Below are 12,537 nucleotides of genomic sequence, written 5' to 3'. Positions count from 1 at the left end.
CTTCATTCTGTCTTCATTCAGGAGTTGGGTGTCAGATGAATGATCCAATATATATTATAGGGGGGCTCCTTTTGCCTAGAAGATGTATTAGAGCTCACTATTAAAATCACCAGAAATATTGTCTCTCTACATGCAGAATTTGTGCAAAAGGCAGTTATTTTGTTAGATTTTGTTTGTACTGGAATCAGTTGTTTGAGTGAGCTCTAATACATCTACTAGGAAAGGGAGCCCCCCTATAAGATATATAGGATCATTCATCTGACACCCAACTGCTGCATGAAGACAGAATGAGGAGAAACAGATGCTGAGAGAGGGATAGTAAATATTAACTTGATTATTTCAGAAACAATGCAGAATTTGTAATTGATTGTATTTAGAAAGTTTCTTACTTCAGTATGAGGAAGCGTATATCAAATTTTCATTTTTGCAATCGTTCCCCTTTAAAAACTGCTTGTCCTGCAAAGGGTGAAATGAGCAGATTTGTAAGTCACCTTTGCCAGTTGACCATTTATTTGTAGTTGAATTTGCACTTGACTTACATTATTGCCTTCTGGCTAAGTAAGCCATTTGCTTGATTCTCATTGGCTCCTTGATTTAATCCAGTGATCTTTAACCAGTGGCAACATGTTTTAGCAACCCATTGGATGTTGCTCCCAGTGGCCTCAAAGCCACACTGGAATTTTTCTTATGCTTGTGTTGCTCCCCAACTATTTTTAGATGTGAATGTGGCTCACTTGTAAAAAGGGTTGGGAACCCCTATCTAATCCAATGCTGCTTAATATGCCTAATTATCTTGCTATTTCTCGTGTAGTGGGGATTCTTATAAAACAGGGATGCACCGAATCCATTATTTTGAATTTGGCGGAACCCCCGAATCCTTCATGAAAGATTCGGCCAAATACCGAACCAAATCAGAATCCTAATTTGCATATGCAAATTAGGGGTGGGAAAGGGAAAACATTTTTTACATCCTTGTTTCGTGAAAAAAAGTCACACGATTTCCCTCCCTGTCCCTAATTTGCATAATAGGATTTAGGATTCGAGTCAGCCGACAGAAGGATTCGGCCGAATCTGAATCTTGCTGTAAAAGGCCTAATCCTGGCCGAATCCCGAACCGAATCCTGGATTCGTGGTGCATCCCTATTATAAAACAATGAAGTTGTACAAAAATGTCTGTGGAAATCATGGACACGCTTGGGACCATTGGAGGGCCACAACTGGCTCATGAATGGCTCCCTTCAGTTGCTAGTAGAGTTATATTGATGACATAGGTGGGATGTGGGCCATGTCCTGGCATGTACCTGCCTTGCAAGTTATTCTTGATGCCTGAGGCAGTAGCACACAATTGTGCCCTGTACTTAACATTGAGTATACTGTAGGGCAGAGGTCCCCAACCTTTTTTTACCCATGAGCCACACTCAAGTATAAAATAATGTTGGAGAGCAACACAAGCATGCAAAAAGTTCCTGCAGATTCCAAATAAGGCCTGTGATTGGGTATTGGTAGCACCTATGTGGACTTGCAGCAAACAGGAGGCTCTGTTAGGCAGTATACAAGTTTTTATGCAACTAAACCTTGCCTTTAAGCCAGGAATTCTAAAAAGAAGCACCTGCTTGGAGGCCACTGGGAGCAACATCCAAGGGGTCAAAGAGCAAGATGTTGCTCATGAGCTACTGGTTGGGGATCACTGCTGTAGGGCTTCCTCATGGCAGTGTGAGCTGCACCTACGATAGATACAGGAGTAAGTGCTCTGTTCAGTATCCTGGTCAAAGGTGGCTGCTAGGAATCCATTACTGAGCTGGTTAATATTTATTTATTTAAAGAAACCACTGGATGTGCAAAAATTCATGTTTAAGAAAGAAAAAACTGTTGCCTAAACACTCTGCTAGTTAAAAAGCAAATCAACTATTTTTGTGTGTCTGACTATACAGTAAAATGGTTGAGTTTAATATTATTTTTGTAACGCTTCTAAGACTTTAGGAAACATTTACTGAGACCCCAAAATCCGACGTTAGGTGCAGAGCACAGTGAGGATGGGATCAAGGCAGTCCTGTCATTACCACTTGCCAAAGAAATGGCAAGTGATGGGCGAATAAATTAGCTTGGCACGAATTTGCTGCAAATTTTTGAATTACATGATTTTTTTTGTGACAACGTTCGAATTTCACAATTTTTTTCTGAAAAAGTTAGAATTTCACTATTTTTCGTGAAAACTTTCAAATTTCACAATTTTTTTCTGTGAACTTCCGATTTCACGATTTTTCTGCAAAGTTTTTCGGGAGAAATTCGCCCATCACTATTTAAATGTTTTCAGTTTATTTGGGCTTTGCTGTACTGTACAACAGACTACTTTCAGTGAACTATGGCAGGACAAATTTAGAAAATGTAACCATTTTATTATTGATATATAAGGCATCTATTTAGAAATAACTTCCTATTTGTGTAGAAAATAAGTTGGCAGAGCCCATTCCAATTGTTTTCCCAAGGCTTTGTCTCTCTATATTAGGCACGTATCTAGTGATGCCAATCTATATTAAAAGATAAATGAAGACAGAGCAGGCAGTAACCCTCCAACCTATTTTTTTTTTCATTTTATTTATATATTTTAGATACCTATCTAGTTCTTTCCATGATCATTTCTGTAAGAGAAATTCAAGCAGAACAGGTAGTAACACTTCCAACATGCCTCCCCCTTGTCTATGTGTCCTGCTCCCTGTGTTTCACCCTATCACTCCAACCACTGCGACCCAAGAAGGCTCTTCCCCATGCTCTTTCTAGTATATAATGATAATTGCAATACAGTTACCAACATTCTTACTAAAATCAGGGGCCATTTAATGAATCACTTCTTTCTAATGTTTTTGGCACCTTTTCAAGCATTTCTCAGAACGATCTGTAAAGCCTTTTCACTGAACGTCACTGCAACAATTTTTTCAGTCATTGACAGTATCTGCACATTATTTCAGCAGGACTGACCCACCAAAATTGTAGGACTGCAAAATTTGCTAAGGAAATGGCAAGCTGCTCTTTATGAATGGAATGTAGCCACCTCCAACTGGAAGAAGATGAAGTAGCAGAAACCAGAGGGTTTCCAGTTGTCCAGTTGCTGATGAGCTTATACCATGTTGTGGGCGTGGCCATTCATTTCTTATTGATATTGTTGACATGACAGTTGCAGACCCTAGCCCAGAATTTTCTGAATCTCAAAGTGTGTGGTCTCAATAATCAGATATAATAGTCAATATTTCTTGTCACTTGGGAAGCCAAAAGTTAATTGCCACCAACCAGACTCATCAGTGAGTGAAGCATACGAGCTAAACCACTCTGATATTCTGAGTTTAGCTCCTCTTGGATCTAAAGGTGATGAAAAATGAAGATGCACCTTCCCAATAAAACAGACCAATTGATCTCCAGTGGAAGACTTTCTATTGGAATCTGTCCCAAACAAGTATGTCTCCCTCTTCCTTTGCTTGGATCAATATCAGTGGTGGGGCAAAAATGATCAGATTTGAAAGTTCAGCGCTTGCTCAACAATCATATTCCAATCAGATACATCCTCTAGCCGAATATCTGATTGCTGCACAGTTAGATGTCGATCATGAGGGCATTGTGTTAGCCTTATGCATTTCGTGTGTTTCCACCAGTGACCTATGATTACGGGTGGAAACACACAAAACACGTAAGATGTTACTTTATGTGAAATAAAGTGTTTTTCTTTGATTTTACACCGTGTCCGAAGAGTTGCTGGAGTGCGTGTCCAAAGTGGAATCATGAAGTAAAAGAGTAGTGTACATTCTCCACCCACCCCAGTATCCCGCCCCTGCCCAGAGAAGGCAGCCATGTTGGGTCCTCCACTTTGCTCATTGTGTGCATGCCTGTGCCATATTATTAAGGTATGTGCCTCGAAGAAATACTATTGTTCCCCCAAACAAAAGTGCTTTTTTAGCACATACCTCCAATGTTATGTGATTTAAATGTTAAACACTACTAAATAAACACTCAGATATACAAATAGGGGCCTTTATAAGATTTATCCCCTCCAGTCCATGCTTACCCTTTAAACACTGTATAGCTGATAACAGAAAGGCCCAATATTTATTCATCAGAGCCAACAGAGCAGAAGGTAAATTGGTGCCTCCAGAAACCCTTTTGCCTTCAAGTAATATATCATCAGTAAGGTTTGAGAAGCGGATCTGTGTACTTTATATTTAACAGACCCTGGTTATGAGCATCTAACAAGGCTGTAATTGTTTGACTAAGAGCAAGCGTTCTGCTGATGAGGAGCCCTGTAATGTTAATACAAGATTACAGTCAATGTTTAAACACTGTACTGTTGCCCAGCTCCAGACTGGGGGGCTGCACTAATGTTACTAATCTCATACATACAACAATTTACATGAAGAGCCTGTGCTGAGCCAAAGGGATGGTGCCATGCACCGAACGGGGCTGTTACAACAGACCTACAGAAGTTCTGACAAGTCTCCTTGTGTACCTATAGCAGCCACATCTGGAATTGCCCAGATTCTGCCCTAAGCAGGACGCCTGCAGAACTATTTACATTCTTGCTGAAGTTTCGGATGTTTTCAGATTTTCAGCACTCAGCTCAAACACATGGCGAGATGCCCAGACCTCCTTCATGCCAAACTTATTTGCCGTCCTAGAGGAATTAAAAAAGGAGGCATAGATCTTGTTCTTTTACCGTAGGCCATGTTTATGGGCATGAGTATAATTGCAGGGTTGGTTTTCAGATAGGTGAAGTTTTCAGTGGGCCTAAATAAGAGGGCCTTAGTTCTTACATATTTCATTTATGTCCATCATTTATGGACCCCCTGCCAATATAGCTTAAATTAGTGATGCCAAATTCAACCAACCTACTAGTCTTACTTGATTCTTTGGATTTAGTCTTTACATCTCATGTAGAAAAGTTATAGAAGCATGACTGTGCTACTTGCTGAGGCCAGCCCTACAAAGTGGAGCATGTGTAGACAACTAAAGGAAGGGAGTGGGATTCTATGAAAAAGAATCCATTATTATATGTCAACGCAGTATGGGGCAGGTCCAGACTGAAACTGAAAATAGGCCCTGACATTTAAGGGACACAAAGGCCCAGGTCTAATAAATAGTGACTGCCTATACAGTCTCTGGTAGTTGCTGCAAGTGCAATACTTAGTCTCAAAGCTGATTGTAGTCATCCTTGCTCTACTGTTTTGTCTCTCTACATGAAGAGCAAAGATTTGTACCTGGATATTGAAGGTACTACCGTGAAAACTTTATAAGCCTGTCCAATAGATTATTGGGACAATTTTGTTAGAACAATATGATCGTTTGCACGATCATCAATGTATCGATAAGTAGACTATTTTATCAGATTGTGCTGAAATCAGTTTCACACAAGGTAATCTGCCCGTGTATGGCCATCTTTCGGTTGTAACGACAAGTTAAGAGGAACCCCGTTGAGGCCACTGGTATAGCCTACTCTTCACTGAACTACATCACCCCTGACAACCCAGGTCTTCACTGACACCCTTTTGGGGCCCCGGTACTTTCAGTGGCAGGGTCGGCACAGAGCCAGAACACTTCAGAGATAAACATAGCACAGGCAAGGAGGAGGTGAAAATCGTAGTCAGGGCCAGGCGAAAAGTCAGGACAGGCGGCAAGTATGAAGACTGTATGACATCATCATGTTCGACACTATGCGCAAAGTCTGGCACGAATGAAGGCATGTGCATACGTGCTGGAGTCCCTTTCCCTGCCCCCGCCGTTTGGCACGCCCAGAGGTGAGGAGCTGTTAGTTACATAGGCAGGACATGGACATTCTCTTGGATACTACTTACTATTTACATGTCATTCACAAGGTGTTCCTCCAATTGAGCACCTTGGGAATAACACACAGTAGCATTATAAGGGACTATAAGGGACCTTTACATTCTACTGAGGATCCTGCCTGACTTACCTTTATTTCACTCAAACATCTAAATTGATTATGTATCACCTTTTAATTACTATTTATATTATATATTGATATCACTGTATTAAAGAGGGGCATGAAGACACACCAAAACATTCATAGTGACACAGTTTGGAGTGCAAACCCATAGGTTAACTAAGAGATTTTAGTATACATTGACCAGTTTTATTCCATCAGGTTATGTCAAGAAATCCCTACTTTTTATTATGGAACTAATTACCTCATCAGCCATATTTCCTAGGACTGGGATTCACATTTTAGAAAAGTTCCTTCTTAAACTCTACACTGGCTCTGTATGCTATTTCTACACCAGTATGTGCCTTTCTATTTGAGGAGGAAAATCTCCAAGAGCAATTCCTATTAGACACATTAAAACACTGAAATATTGAACCAAGAATGTTAAATATACAGTGTTCCTGCTGCCGTCAACCATCTGTCAACTTTTTTTCAGTAAGCCAGTAGGCCACCGGTTTAAACTAAGCAAATCCAGCCTTCTCTTGGAATCACATCTGGCTGCCAGACCAATTGCACTTCACTGAACCCCCTTCCCAATCATGGGCTGGCTTGACAATGTGATATTGATGAATAATTATGTCAATATAAAATCATCAGTACCATACTAAGAAAGTAATATCTTTGGATAATGGCCACAATGAGCTAGCAATTATTTTATGTAAACAGACTTTAAATGTACATTTCAGTCCTTTAAGGGGCAACTGAAGTCTTCTGCAAATGTCAGGGAAATAAGGATGGACAAAGCCGGCTGCTCTGCACAGAAGTGGAGGAACACTAACAATGTTGCCCTGTCATTACTGCCTGCCATAAGGGAGTTAGAGGACGGGTAGGGGGTCACCTACATGCCTATCTACATGTCCCTCATGGACACAACTGACGAATGCAGGCGGAGCTGTATTTATCATTTAAATGTAGGTAAGATAAATATGGTGGATTGCACCAATATTTTGCTGTTTGCACCCTACTCTACATGAACAAATTACCCACATTACTTGCTTGATTACCTAGCGGCAATATAATAATCACATCATATATATCACAAAGTCTGCACCTGCTCTAATAACTAAGGCCACCTGATAATTGGTTGCTCTAGGCTACTAGACCTGATGCAAACTGTACAATGTATATTACAATAACATTAGTGTGGTTTAGGTTCCAATTCCCTCTTGGAAGACAAAACAAGCCTATTATATACTAAATCGTTGATGTAGGAGTCATTCAGCCATAGTTCATCCGAAATCTCAACCTGACTGACTTTGAGACGGGTTCTCATTTGTATCTAGGAGAGCCAATAGATATTACTCCCAATTAGCACACTGGTAGTCCTTCAAGCCAAATCCCCCTACTACTTCTCCAGGCTTCCCCAGGTGGGACAGCCCTATAGTTTGGGAGCAATTATCAAGCCCCCCATGTCCGAAAAAAACAGAAAGAGAAGAACAGTCCAGAGGCTGGATATGAAGAACAGTTAGTCAGACAGGTTCTTTCACACTAAACTAGGTGTAGGGTCTATCTTGTAAATAAAAAATCCCTTGGAAGTTACTCTGAGTTAGCTATCTCTCTCTCTCTCTCTTCATATTACTCTTTGACAAGTAGAGTTTAATAGATGACAGAATCATCTCAGTTCTATGAAGCTCATCAAAAGCAATTCATTTTGAATCAAAGAGAAAATGCAGAGAGTGCAGTTTTTTTTAATTACAATAAATGTCTATGACCTCCATAGCATAGAAAGTGCATCAGTGCACTTTCCCATTATCTATTAACAGACTAATGACCATGGGTTACAGCTAATATCCTTAGGTGGATGTCAGAAGCTATCATTTAGGTGAGGAATGACAGGTAGACTATAACAGGTGTCACCCAAGTGAATAAGAATGTTCAAAGAATGAGGAAGTTCTACAAGAGGATCCATAAATGTCACATGAGCAAGGCCCAAGAACAGCTGGAGGGCACAAGGAAGAAGATCATTGGTTATAGAATTTTAAGAATCCTAACTGTGATATGCAGTCATATCATTAATGAAGCAACTCCATGGCATGTTGCAATTATTTGCAAGTCATTTCTATTGACTGGCAGTATATGTATAAATACATTAAGGGATACTGTCATGGGGAAAAAAAATGATTTCAAAATGAATCAGTTAATAGTGCTGCTTCAGCAGCTTCTGCACTGAAATCCATTTCTCAAAAGAGCAAACAGATTTTTTTATATTAAATTTTGAAATCTGACATGGGGCTAGACATATTGTCAATTTCCCAGCTGCCCCAAGTCATGTGACTTGTGCTCTGATAAACTTCAATCACTCTTTACTGCTGTACTGCAAGTTGGAGTGATATCACCCCCTCCCTTTTCCCCCCAGCAGCCAAACAAAAGAACAATGGGAAGGTAACCAGATAACAGTTTCCTAACACAAGATAACAGCTGCCTGGTAGATCTAAGAACAACACTCAATAGTAAAAACCCATGTCCCACTGAGACACATTCATTTACTGTACATTGAGAAGTAAAAACAGCAGCCTGCCAGAAAGCATTTCTCTCCTAAAGTGCAGGCACAAGTCACATGACCAGGGGCAGCTGGGAAATTGACAAAATGTCTAGCCCCATGTCCGATTTCAAAATTGAATATAAAAAAATCTGTTTGCTCTTTTGAGAAATGGATTTCAGTGCATAATTCTGCTGGAGTAGCACTATTAACTGATGCGTTTTGAAAAAAACATGTTTTCCGATGACAGGATCCCTTTAAACTGTGTCAACACAAGCCTATTTGATAGATCGTTCTAAATATAACTCACCAGACGTCTGGTTGGAGTAAAAGAGGAAAAAATGCTTACTTAGTTGTTCAAAATGTGAAATTTTGGCTCAGGGACTGGAGGTCTGCCCTTGGGCAAGATGTGGGGTGATTGAGACATGGACTTTGGAATTTATATGACAATGTCTCTGATCAGAGTCCCCTGAATACATTTAACCCTCTCCAAAATCTGAGGAAACAAGTTCCATTTAGAAGCTGGGTGCCTAGTTAATAATACAGTATTTCACGGCTAAAGGGACAGATGCTGCACAGAGCTTTTCTACTTGCAACATTCTACATGTAAATCACACAAATTTGTAAAAAGAAACCCTTTAATTCTATTTTATTTAATTCAGCCCTTTATCCTGATGAGTTGTTTGCAGAACAAAGTGATTGAGATAAGACAATCAGCAATACACAGGTTTAGTGTATCTCTTTCCATTTCCATTGTCCCAATCCATTTATTATCCCCCCCACCTGTAAAACCATGATAAGTAATTTAGATCAGACATCGTTTTCTAATATTCCGACAGATAGAATCCTACAACATGAAGGAGATTCAACTAAATATATTGACTTGTAATATAATATATATTATAATACTATATATAATACTGATGTTTTCAATGCTTTGATTAAAGTAGAATTAAATGCTATACATAAATAAGGCGAAGAAATATCATATTATGATATATGTTAGGAGAAAATAAAGGTTACTTGTCATAGATGCTGATGCTAAAGGGTCAATACCCTTCTATACTTGCTATCCCAAAGCCTTATTTCTCAGAGACGTTTATCCCACTGTTACTATAGGCACCATCTCTCCCTACTATACCTGCTATCCCACAGTCACACTCTCTTCCCAGAGACTATTATCCACTGTTACTATAGGCACCATCTCTCCCTACTATACCTGCTATCCCACAGTCACACTCCCTTCCCAGAGACTATTATCCACTGTTACTATAGGCACCATCTCTCCCTACTATACCTGCTATCCCACAGTCACACTCCCTTCCCAGAGACTATTATCCACTGTTACTATAGGCACCATCTCTCCCTACTATACCTGCTATCCCACAGTCACACTCCCTTCCCAGAGACTATTATCCCACTGTTACTATAGGCACCATCTCTCCCTACTATACCTGCTATCCCACAGTCACACTCCCTTCCCAGAGACTATTATCCACTGTTACTATAGGCACCATCTCTCCCTACTATACCTGCTATCCCACAGTCATACTCCCTTCCCAGAGACTATTGTCCCCACTGCTACTATAAGCACCATCTCTCCCTACTATACCTGCTATCCCACAGTCACACTCCCTTCCCAGAGACTATTATCCACTGTTACTATAGGCACATCTCTCCCTTCTATACCTGCTATCCCACAGTCACACTCCCTTCCCAGAGACTATTATCCACTGTTACTATAGGCACCATCTCTCCCTACTATACCTGCTATCCCACAGTCACACTCCCTTCCCAGAGACTATTATCCACTGTTACTATAGGCACCATCTCTCCCTACTATACCTGCTATCCCACAGTCACACTCCCTTCCCAGAGACTATTATCCACTGTTACTATAGGCACCATCTCTCCCTACTATACCTGCTATCCCACAGTCACACTCCCTTCCCAGAGACTATTATCCACTGTTACTATAGGCACCATCTCTCCCTACTATACCTGCTATCCCACAGTCACACTCCCTTCCCAGAGACTATTATCCCACTGTTACTATAGGCACCATCTCTCCCTACTATACCTGCTATCCCACAGTCACACTCCCTTCCCAGAGACTATTATCCACTGTTACTATAGGCACCATCTCTCCCTACTATACCTGCTATCCCACAGTCATACTCCCTTCCCAGAGACTATTGTCCCCACTGCTACTATAAGCACCATCTCTCCCTACTATACCTGCTATCCCACAGTCACACTCCCTTCCCAGAGACTATTATCCACTGTTACTATAGGCACATCTCTCCCTACTATACCTGCTATCCCACAGTCACACTCCCTTCCCAGAGACTATTATCCACTGTTACTATAGGCACCATCTCTCCCTACTATACCTGCTATCCCACAGTCACACTCCCTTCCCAGAGACTATTATCCACTGTTACTATAGGCACCATCTCTCCCTACTATACCTGCTATCCCACAGTCACACTCCCTTCCCAGAGACTATTATCCACTGTTACTATAGGCACCATCTCTCCCTACTATACCTGCTATCCCACAGTCACACTCCCTTCCCAGAGACTATTATCCACTGTTACTATAGGCACCATCTCTCCCTACTATACCTGCTATCCCACAGTCACACTCCCTTCCCAGAGACTATTATCCCACTGTTACTATAGACACCATCTCTCCCTACTATACCTGCTATCCCACAGTCACACTCCCTTCCCAGAGACTATTATCCCACTGTTATTATAGGCACCATCTCTCCCTACTATACCTGCTATCCCACAGTCACACTCCCTTCCCAGAGACTATTATCCACTGTTACTATAGGCACCATCTCTCCCTACTATACCTGCTATCCCACAGTCACACTCCCTTCCCAGAGACTATTATCCCACTGTTACTATAGACACCATCTCTCCCTACTATACCTGCTATCCCACAGTCACACTCCCTTCCCAGAGACTATTATCCCACTGTTACTATAGGCACCATCTCTCCCTACTATACCTGCTATCCCACAGTCACACTCCCTTCCCAGAGACTATTATCCACTGTTACTATAGGCACCATCTCTCCCTACTATACCTGCTATCCCACAGTCACACTCCCTTCCCAGAGACTATTATCCCACTGTTACTATAGGCACCATCTCTCCCTACTATACCTGCTATCCCACAGTCACACTCCCTTCCCAGAGACTATTATCCACTGTTACTATAGGCACCATCTCTCCCTACTATACCTGCTATCTGACAGCCACAGTTGATGTCATTAATACTAAAAGTACATAAGTATTACATAATTCTCATGGGTAAATGTATTTCTAATTCACATGTTAATATAAAATAAAGAAGGCACTGCTCTCTAAAGCACAGCATCCATTCCATTTACAGATCTGCTCTTCCATAAACCTTACATTGAAATTCACTAGAATTCTTTTCTTTTATTTCAGTGTGGGAATTCCTGGTAAAGTCACAGGCAGTATATTTTGCATTGTTGTTTTACAGAAGCTCTCACATTCGCAGACCTGAAGATACGAAAACAAGAACAAGGGGTTAAATGTCTGTTTTTAGCCAAAAGCATTTGAATTTACATTCTCTGCTTACAGTGATGTTTATGTTTAAGAATGGTCTGTTCTCAGCATTGATACAGTAACCAATAAAGAAACAAGATGCAGAGTGCAGTTTGCACCACCAGTCCTATGGGTGCATGTAGTTTAGATGGCCCTAAATCTGGCCATACATAGACAGTTAAAAGCTGCCGACATGGTGCCCTCAGACTGAGTTTGCAGTTATTGACCTGTGTATGAGGGTTTCCTGATGTGCTCATCATCCTATATGTATTGTTCATGTAGAATATCCCATTAGACTAGAACCATTGGTGTGTTGATCCAGTCCTTGACTGATGGGTCCCTGTAGGATTGTAGCATGATCCCATTGTTGCAGTATGATTCAATCATTGGCCCCATTTAGCCCACCACCAACTCAACAAAGATATGATTGTTCGTAAAACAAGGGGATGGCCATCTTAAAGGAGAACTAAAGTCTAAAAATTATCATTA

This window comes from Xenopus laevis, chromosome 4S (genome assembly GCF_017654675.1).
Source record: "Xenopus laevis strain J_2021 chromosome 4S, Xenopus_laevis_v10.1, whole genome shotgun sequence".
NCBI classification, from domain to species: Eukaryota; Metazoa; Chordata; class Amphibia; order Anura; family Pipidae; genus Xenopus; species Xenopus laevis.
This window is presented reverse-complemented; position numbering follows the sequence as displayed.